We start from the raw sequence: 9,078 nt of genomic DNA, 5'->3' as shown, positions 1-9,078 counted from the left end.
CAACCCGGCGACCTTAACGCTTCAGCCCTCCTCGTGGCACGCACATAAATTTACAAGAAATGAAAATAATTTAACAGCACGCGCACACACCAATCCCTCCAGTCCTACACTTGGGCGGTAAAACCACAAACACCGATGGAATAGGGCGGGGGGGGGAGCTGGAAACCGGGACCGCGGGGCGGGGGGAGGGAAGCTCCCTCAAGCGCTGCCTAAGTTTGCTCTCTTTTGAAAGGCTCTCCTTTCTCCCTTCCATCCCGGGCGGCTTCCTCCAATCCCTCTCTCTTCCTTCCTCTCGCTTTCCTTTTCTCGCTCTTTCTCCCGAGCAGCGCCTAGACGACTTGAGCTGATAAGGAAGACGGGCGGCGGCGGCGGCGCGTGTGCCGCCACCGCTGCCGCGAGAAGGAACCGGCCTGGGAGGGGTGCAGTGGCGGCGCGGGAGAGGGCGAGAGAAAGCGAAAGATAGAGAGTCACAAACGCACAGTCCCGGGGGCTCGCTCGCAATAATAAAAGTTCCCTCGGTTTGTGTTTGGGCGGGTGTCCCCCCCCCTTTTTTGACAGCTGGGCGCAGGCGACCTCCTGTTGGATCTCCCGGCTTTGCCCAAGGGAAAAAAAGTTTCCCATTTCTGTTCCCCACCTCCTCTCACTCTTCCCCAGGACCAATGACAAGCGGCTCTGAGGTACAGGAGCGGCGGGAGGGGAAGAGGAGAAGGAGGGAGGAAGAAGGAGAAGAAGAAGGAGGAGGAGGGGGGGAGGAGGGAAGCACCGCTGGGCTGCTTCAGTTTTGGGACAACTCCCCCCCCCTCCTTTCACCCAACCTGTGGAAGGACCAGACTCAAATTTCTCGCCTCTTGACCCCTCTGCAAACCTTTTCTTTTTCTGCTCTTCTGCGCCCCCGCCCCTCTGCCTGCTGAAGTTTTGGGGGTGTGAAGACCTGGGAGACTCCTGTGGTCGGGTGTGTGTGTGAGAAAATCACCTGGAGGGCTGGTGAGATCTTGGAAAGAGCAAAGGGGGGGGGAGACTGAAGGGGGGTGAGAAAGCAGGAGGAAAGCAGGGCCGGTGAAGGCGCTGCCACTCCGAGGAGTTCCAGAGCCAGGGGGTGCACTTGACAAGCAGCATGCAAAAATGGTAAGAAGTTTTCCAACATCCTTTCTTTATTTCCTTAAAAAAAAAAAAAAAGGCTAGCTTTTCTCTCTCTCTCTCTCTCTCTCTCTCTCTGTCTCTCTCTTTTTGGTAAGTGTGTGCCGTGATGCAAACAGCCCTGCCTGGAAGCGTGTTTCTAAAAGCTTTGAAACAAACAAGCAGTCGGGCAAAAATTCCTGCCTTCCATGGAAGGGGGGGAGCGGGAATGCAGGGCGGTGTCATGATTTAAAAGTTCGCCCAAAGTTTTTTTCTTTTCTCTCCCCCCCCCCCTTCCACATCTCCCTTGTGGGGAGGGAGAGAATTGGATGGGAGCTCGATTTCTTTCCCTTTTTTTTGGATTGCATCAAAGGTGAGGGAAGATCCTAAAAGAAGCGGGAGGGGCAAATGAATGAGACCTTCACTGGAGGTGTGAGTGATCACCTTGTGGGGGGGCAGCACTAGTAGAAAGGTCATCTTTGATAGCATATCAAGAGGCTACTACGGAATCCGCGTGGGGGGGCATCGCGATGTAGTGTGCGTGTTTATATATGCGATCTACAACGCCTTCGGCTTAGAGACCAGAAGTGTAAAGCCGTTGTCCGCTAGCAACTTTTTGGCCATGTGCGTTCCAGTTTGCACCTCTCCAGGCGGAGATTGTTAGCAAAACTTGTCCGGGGAATGCTCGTGCGGTGTGCGGGCTGCAGAGCAGCACACAACAGGCAGACGTTTCTTTAAGAGTATGAATGGAGTTTGCCAACCTCAACACGCTTACTCAGAAGGAAGCGCCTTCGAAATTAGGAAACGTTTCGGCGGGAGTGGGGGTCATCTGATTCAGTATTAGATGTGTGTAAATCAAACGGGCATCGAACTCCCTTTGCAAAGCGTCGATAATTTTTAAAATTCCTCAGTACTTTTTTTTTGGTTTTGTGTTATTGAAGGTGTTATGCAAGTTACCATAAGCCAAGGAGACTTGGATCTCCCCCTGCTCACGCGCTTTTTCCTGGGTTGTGTGATGCAGACAGTTCTTAAATAACAGACACACTGAAAGAAGTAGGGAGACATCTATTTACATTAATTTCTGCTTGCAGTTTTAAAAGATCCAACTGGCTCAACTAAGCGGGGGGGGGGGAAACGATACGAGGTTTTGGCCATCTTTAGTACGGGGATGAGTGTGGATGAGTCCTTGCTGGACCACTGTTGTGCATTTAAGTGTACTTTAACCCCTGCGTGTTTTGGTATCGTGACCCCCCACTCGGGGACTGGATGCTTTGTGTTCTGTGTGTGTAATTAGAACGTATTTAGTGAAAATATTATTCCCTTCCTCTTCCATAGTGACATGTCTTGTTCCAGTGATCAAAGCCCCTATCGGAGTGTAGGAGATGTGACTGTCAAATGCAGGGAACAATGAAGAGGGGAAGTGGGGTGGGTAAAGGAGAAAATGAGCATCATGTGCTCAGGACTGTGGTTACAGTAACACAGGCAGAAATTAAAGTGGTTTTCAAAGCAGCCTGCAATTTATGATGCTTCTAATTTACCCTAGAGTCAAGCTGTTGTAAAATTGATGCTCAAAGGACATCATGTAATAATCGAAGTAGACCCAGGAATAAAGTGTCTTTAATTTTTGTGTGTGTATGCCTCACTAATAGTGGGAATGGCTTGCAGCTTTAGAGTCACAGCAAAACATTATAGACATCTTAAATCCTCCTTCTTTGCCATTTTCTTACATGGCAAACAAAACCTTAGAAGACAGCAGTGGACATTTATTTTTCTTTATCACCCCTTTAGAAAATCTTTTCATGTACCATCTATAATATCGTCTATGGTCAGTAATTACTCTTGAAAACAGGACATTTCTTCTGCCATTTAAAACTGGGGGGGAGGGAAAGAAGCTCTTGAATTTTAATAATTACATTCATTCAGCCAGTAATATTTAATAAGCCTGCCTGATCAGCGGATCTTCTGAAGAATACCAAGTTTCCTGCAAGGAAAGTATGGAACTTTTCTTGACCTTGAAAATTTCAGGATGCTTCAGTTTGAAACTTAAGGACATATGCACACTGAGATAAGGTGTGGTTTCTTTTTAAATTCTCCCAAGTATTAGCTTCTGATTGTGTGTACATGCAAACTTATAAAGGTTTTCCAGTTTTTTGAAGTTTTAAATTAAAGTAGTAACAAAATACTTTACAAGTTGCATGTTAAAGAGTTTTCATTTGATCAAGTCTGCAGGCTGCACACTGTGAAAGGATGTTCAGTATTCATTCACAATGCGCTCCACTTAATCCCAGTTCTTGAACTGGTCCATATACACAAAGTTTAAAATGTAGCAAAGATCTATTTAATTTTTTAATTATTTTTAAAGAAAATAGTTACTTTCAAAATATTTGTATTGTAAGAAATGTAGCAGGCATACAGGTTTATTTCTTGCTGCCTTGAATGTTTTTCATTCTTGCAAGTATACAGAGCTCAATGTGTCTCTGACACAGTGGCTTGTGCGGTTTTATGAACCAAAGCAGTGAAAGAGCTGGATAAAGGCAGACTTAACTCTTCCTATATTACAATGTGTAAATGTTAACAGTTTGAATTTTCAAGTGAGGGGTGGGTTTTGTTTTTTTTAGTTCAATGCTTTTACATAACATTTTGTCCTAATCTTGCTTGCTGTCAGGGATGTTTCATGGGTTGTGCAATTGCTGCAGTCCAAGAATGCCAATTTGCATTCCAGGAGTGTCATTTGATTACTTTTATCTGCACAACTCCAAGACTGGCCCAGACCTCTCATTTCATCTTGCCATGTCACGAGTCAATGCTGCATCATCTTTTTTCTCTCTCCCCCCAGAAATCTGCCTGATTTAGACAAGAAAAAGAAAAGCACTTTTCATGTTTCAGCCACGGTACCCCTGCTAAACTTGTCAGCGGCAGGATATGATTCACTTGGGGCCCAGAAGAATAGTACAGAGATGAGGGGTTAGGCTGTTCAATAAGCTCATGGACAGGTAGTGTGTGACATCCCAAGAGGGTTGAAGTTAATGAAGAACACGTTCTCCACGTTCTGATCTGCTGCTGTCCCCACAGTTTTCTCATTTGATCTTTCCCAGCAAATTGATCTTTTTTGTGTATTTCTCTCTCTCCTTTTTGGCTCCCATGTTAGTTCTTCTGAGACAGAAATTAGCAGAGCAACTTAAGTTGGTTAATATAGCTGTTCAGAAGAGACAAAACTGGGCACTAGCCCTTCTCCAAAAGGGGAGCAACGCAGGTTATTCTTTTGTTGTTCATACTGATTCTTTTAAAACAAAAGAAACTCCCAAAGTGACGGAGTTTGCAAGTTTGTTTTTGTGTTGTTATTAAAATAAATCAGTCTGGATTGACTGTTCCTGCCTGTATTTAAACATACACACAAACCAGTTTAGCAGTGTACAGTAGAGGTTTCTTTTGGTATTTCACAGCTGAACTTGCTTGTTAGAAATGATTTGCTGATCTATAATGAGCCTTTTACAGTTCTAGTAAGACATGCTAAATATCAATTGCGCATGCCAGATACATTATTTATAGCCTGCTAAATAATTGTAATTCCATTGTATCCAGTACTTGAATACATGAGAGATTAAACAAGAAAAGAAGTCATTGCAGTTACTCTGTGTAAATATTATTTTAGTGAAAACAGAGTGAGAAAATTACTATCCGCATTTCCAGTCTTCTGTTGAAAAAAAGGGGCAAGGAAAACCATCCCTGAGCACTTTTGAAATCAAGTGACTTCTAACGTGTGCATTATTTATATGTTCTCTGTTTTTATTACATGCACATCCTGGCCCAGAACACATCTAGTTGAAAGTATGTGTCCAGTTTTTGATATCAGTTGAACTTATTTCCAACTTAAGTAAACGTTAGCATCAATTCCAAAGTAGACTGTCCCCCCTGCCCCCAGCATGTACAACTATTACACAATCTAAGGTTTCAAGCTAGAGTTTTCCAAGACAAGTGTGAATTGAAAGTGTTTAAGTAAGATTTTTTTGAAGTATAATAAGTAATATTTACCTTGTATGTATTATAGCAGATGTTCCCATTTATCACCCACTTCTCTTTAAGCTTTGGCACTGGAAAAATTGCTGTTAAAATCAAGAACACTTAGCATTTAGGGGAAATAGTGCCTCATCTCTTTCTCCCCCACTGTGTCTTTGGAAAATAATATCTGTAGATACATAAAATATGATTGGCTAACGTTCTTTCTGAAGAGCTAGAAGGAGCTTCATGATTTTGTTATCAGTGCCATTACTTTTTTTAAGGTTATGAACTATAATTCTTCTGTAGTCCTAATAGTTCTTGTCTTCTGGGTGACTGTGTGATATGTTACATGTGATGTTCATGTTGTATATGCAAAATGTTTGGTTTTCATTTTCAAGTGACTATTCTTTGGTTTAAAAAGCTGATCCCCCCCCCCCCCACACACACACAAATCATATACTGCTGAGCCAGGTGCCTTTAAAACTTAACTTTCCCCATACATCATGATTCCTTAAAAACTGTCTTAATGACTAATTGTCATTCTTGAAATCAAAGTAATGGCTTTTTTGGGCAGGGATGTCCTATGTCACAACACTCAAGGCTGGAGTGTCCCAACGTATCCAAAACCCTGTGAAGAAGGAGTGGCATTCTTCTCCTTTCTGTCTGTCTGTTTTGTTTTGTTTTTTTAAACCCTTTTTCCCTCCTATTGCAAGCAGAGGGAGGGAAATTACTTATACCAACCCCAGGGCTGGTGTAAATTTGGGGGAAATGTTCTGGGAATGGGAGGGGTTTGGATCCTCCAGATCCAAGACTACCCCCAGTCCACCCACACCACATACTCGGACCACCTCCTTTTCACCTCTCCCATCATCAGAGCTCCAACATCCAAGAGGTGAGTGATGTGGAAGTTCCGCAGAAGCTGGGTGGATGAATCTCCTCCAAGGCTAGATCTCTGTCTGACCATGGTGGCGACCCAGTATTTCCTAGGATACCCTCCCAAGACCCATAGATTGTCAGGTTAAGAAATTACTGTGTCAGTGCTGTTTTTACATTCATTTATTCATTCATTTCTTAGACTTTTATACTGCCCTATAGCCATGGCTCCCTGGGTGGTTTACTAAGATTAAAACCCTAAAAATGCATAATATAAAACTTTTGTAGAAAAATATGTTTTTTTAAAGTAATCAACAGTAAATCCCAGGACCCCTTAAAAACTATATCATATGCTATCAAATGCCTGGGATTAGTCCTAAACTGGTGCCGAAAAGATAACACTGTTGGCACCAGGCATGCTTCACTGGGGAAAGCATTCCATAATCAGCGGGCCACCACCAAGAAAGCCCTCTCCCTTCTTGCCATCCTCAAAGCCTATATAATGTAACTGCTACTTAATCCATTAAAAAGAATTGGGCAGCACAATAACTAAGTTATAACTAAGAGCACAATCCTAATCCCCCAAAGATGATGGCTAGAGGGGGTTTAGATGGCATGTTGGTGCCTCTTCACTGGACTTTGCCATGGGAAACGAGTGCCCCTGGTGGTGGGCGCTCTGCCACACTAGAGCCCCTACTGTGCTTGGGTGAGCAGAAAGCTGCTGCCAGCAGTTCTCATGCCCATGGGAGTAGGTGGATCAGCCCCAAATGGGGCATTCTGGGGGCAGGAAGGCACCAGCTTTACATCTACTGGATCCAAAGCTGCTCTGTCCCTCAAACAGGCCCAATCTGGGCAAGTGACTTGTGCCAGCCTTGTCCCTCCCCATTGCTCTTGAAGGGATGGGAAATGAAAATTCAAGGCTCTCCCAGGCTGAACAGACAGACAAAACTGTTCCCAATTTGTCCTGGCTGGCAGGGCTGGGAATGAGTTTGGAGATCCACTTCATTGTTCACACCCCATGGTCCACTCAGGGTTGCTCTGCCCATCCCTTTGACAACAGTGGCGTTGGACAAATCAAATCCTATTGATTGCAATGGGACGAGCAGCCTGATTCTTTGCTAGTTTACATAAATGTTCATAGGACTGCCGTCTTAAAATTGCAACTCTTCCTGGATTGTACCCACAGGGCTTTCTATTTATCAAAATGCCGATCCTTCTTTGTATCTTATGTCAGTCCAGCTCCACTTCCATATTGATACCATTTACATTCAGATATCTTTTATCAATACTACTACATAGCAGTTCTATACTTCTAAAGTATCATTTTAAACAGGCAGCAGTTCCAGTTAAGCTGCTGAAATAAAACTGCAAGGCAAGGTGCCAGAATTGTTCCTTTATCTTTGCAGAGTACACCTTACTGTCACTCAGGTAGTAAAACAGTGGCTGGGCTGCAGCACTTGAGAGTGCAGGTAGGGGCCTACATGATTGAACACTGCTCTGCTCCATAAAAGTAAATCCCTGTACATAGAAAGCTAGCATGTCAGAGAAAAGGTTTCTAGCTTAGCCTGTTGTCTAATATCATAGTTATATATGTGCAGGGATTATTATTCTTTCATCTGGCATTCAGTCATGTGATCCTGCACCTACAGCCTGAAGTGCTACAGCCCAGACACAAGCTTAACACCTCAGTGAGAAGTGGGCTCAATTATTGTTTGTGATGTTAGCTTTTGTTATGCTTATTAGAACTTGTAGGACACAAAAGACTTTGAAAACTGTTCTTGTTTTATTTCTTTTAGAAAATTATGTGGTGCCTTTCAGGATAAAATCCAAGGTAGGTTATATCAGAACTACGATACACAGTGCATCATATATAAATAAAACAACAATATGAAACTGATATAATAACATTAAAGCAATACAGAGCATTGCAAATTTAAAAAGCAGTTTAAATTTTTAAAAAGGTTTTAGGGTGTATTTAAAAGCCAGTAGAATAGGGGTCATACATATCTCCCTAGAGAGGCAATTCCATAACCATAGAGTCACTACCGAAATGCTTGGCAGTCTAATAGAACTTAATGTCAGGCCCACAAGCAATGCTGCTGCGGCTAATTTCAAAACCTGGGCAGCTTCATATGGGTGCAGGTGGTCCAAAATCTAACCTTGTCCCAAATCATTTGGAGCTTTAAAACATTATTACCAGCAGTTTAAATTGGCCCGGAACAAATAGGTAACCAGTGCAGCTGGTACAGCGTAGGTGTGGTGTTCTCTGATCCAGCCTTCCCCAGCCTGCTGTCCTCCAGACATGTTGGACTGCAATGACTGTGCTGGCTGAGAATTATGGGAGTTGCAGTCCAGCACATGGGGAAGGCTGCTCTGTGACCACTTGACCTCCACCAGCACTGGCACATGCATTATTTTAGAATTTACAGGGTAGTGCAGTTCTACTACATTGCAAATACATTTTTTGAATTTTGGCTCCTATCACAGAAACGCAGAAGACAAAGGTCTGTTAAGTTCTGTGCAACCAAAGATAGGTGGTTCTTTGGATCCCAACATATGTGTCTGCTATATCAAGAGATATCGTTGAGCGCATTCACCTTGAATTCACACCTGTGCTCCCGTGTGTGCGCACAGCTCTTGTATGTACAAGCACTTTGCCATTCACTTTTGTGCATGGGGCACTTCCATTCATGCAAAGCTCAACCCTTCCATTGATGTTAATGAGCAAATCTATTCCACTGGAGTTCTATCTATGCAATGAAGTGAACACAGATCTCTGGCACCAACTTAGGAGTAACTACCATTGCTGGAAATACAGGTTACTGCAGTATAGATGCACTTATGTTCATGTGCTATAAAAGTTGTACTAGGAGTTGGATGCAGATTGTGGGCTCAGTTGAATTCTGTCATAAAGTTAAAAGGTACACTGGAGATCTTCTAGTCCAACCCTCCCCCCAGTGCAGGATTTGCAATGCAGGATGCAACTACAGCATTCCTGACAGATGATTGTATAGCCTCTGCTTAAATACCTTCAGCAAAGGAGAGCCCACCAGCTCCCAAGGTGGTCTATTCCACTGCTGAACAACGCTC

This window comes from Heloderma suspectum, chromosome 2 (assembly GCF_057233095.1).
Source record: "Heloderma suspectum isolate Gila_16-S chromosome 2, 16-S_ref, whole genome shotgun sequence".
Lineage (NCBI taxonomy): Eukaryota > Metazoa > Chordata > Lepidosauria > Squamata > Helodermatidae > Heloderma > Heloderma suspectum.
Note: the sequence above shows the minus strand (reverse complement) of the source record.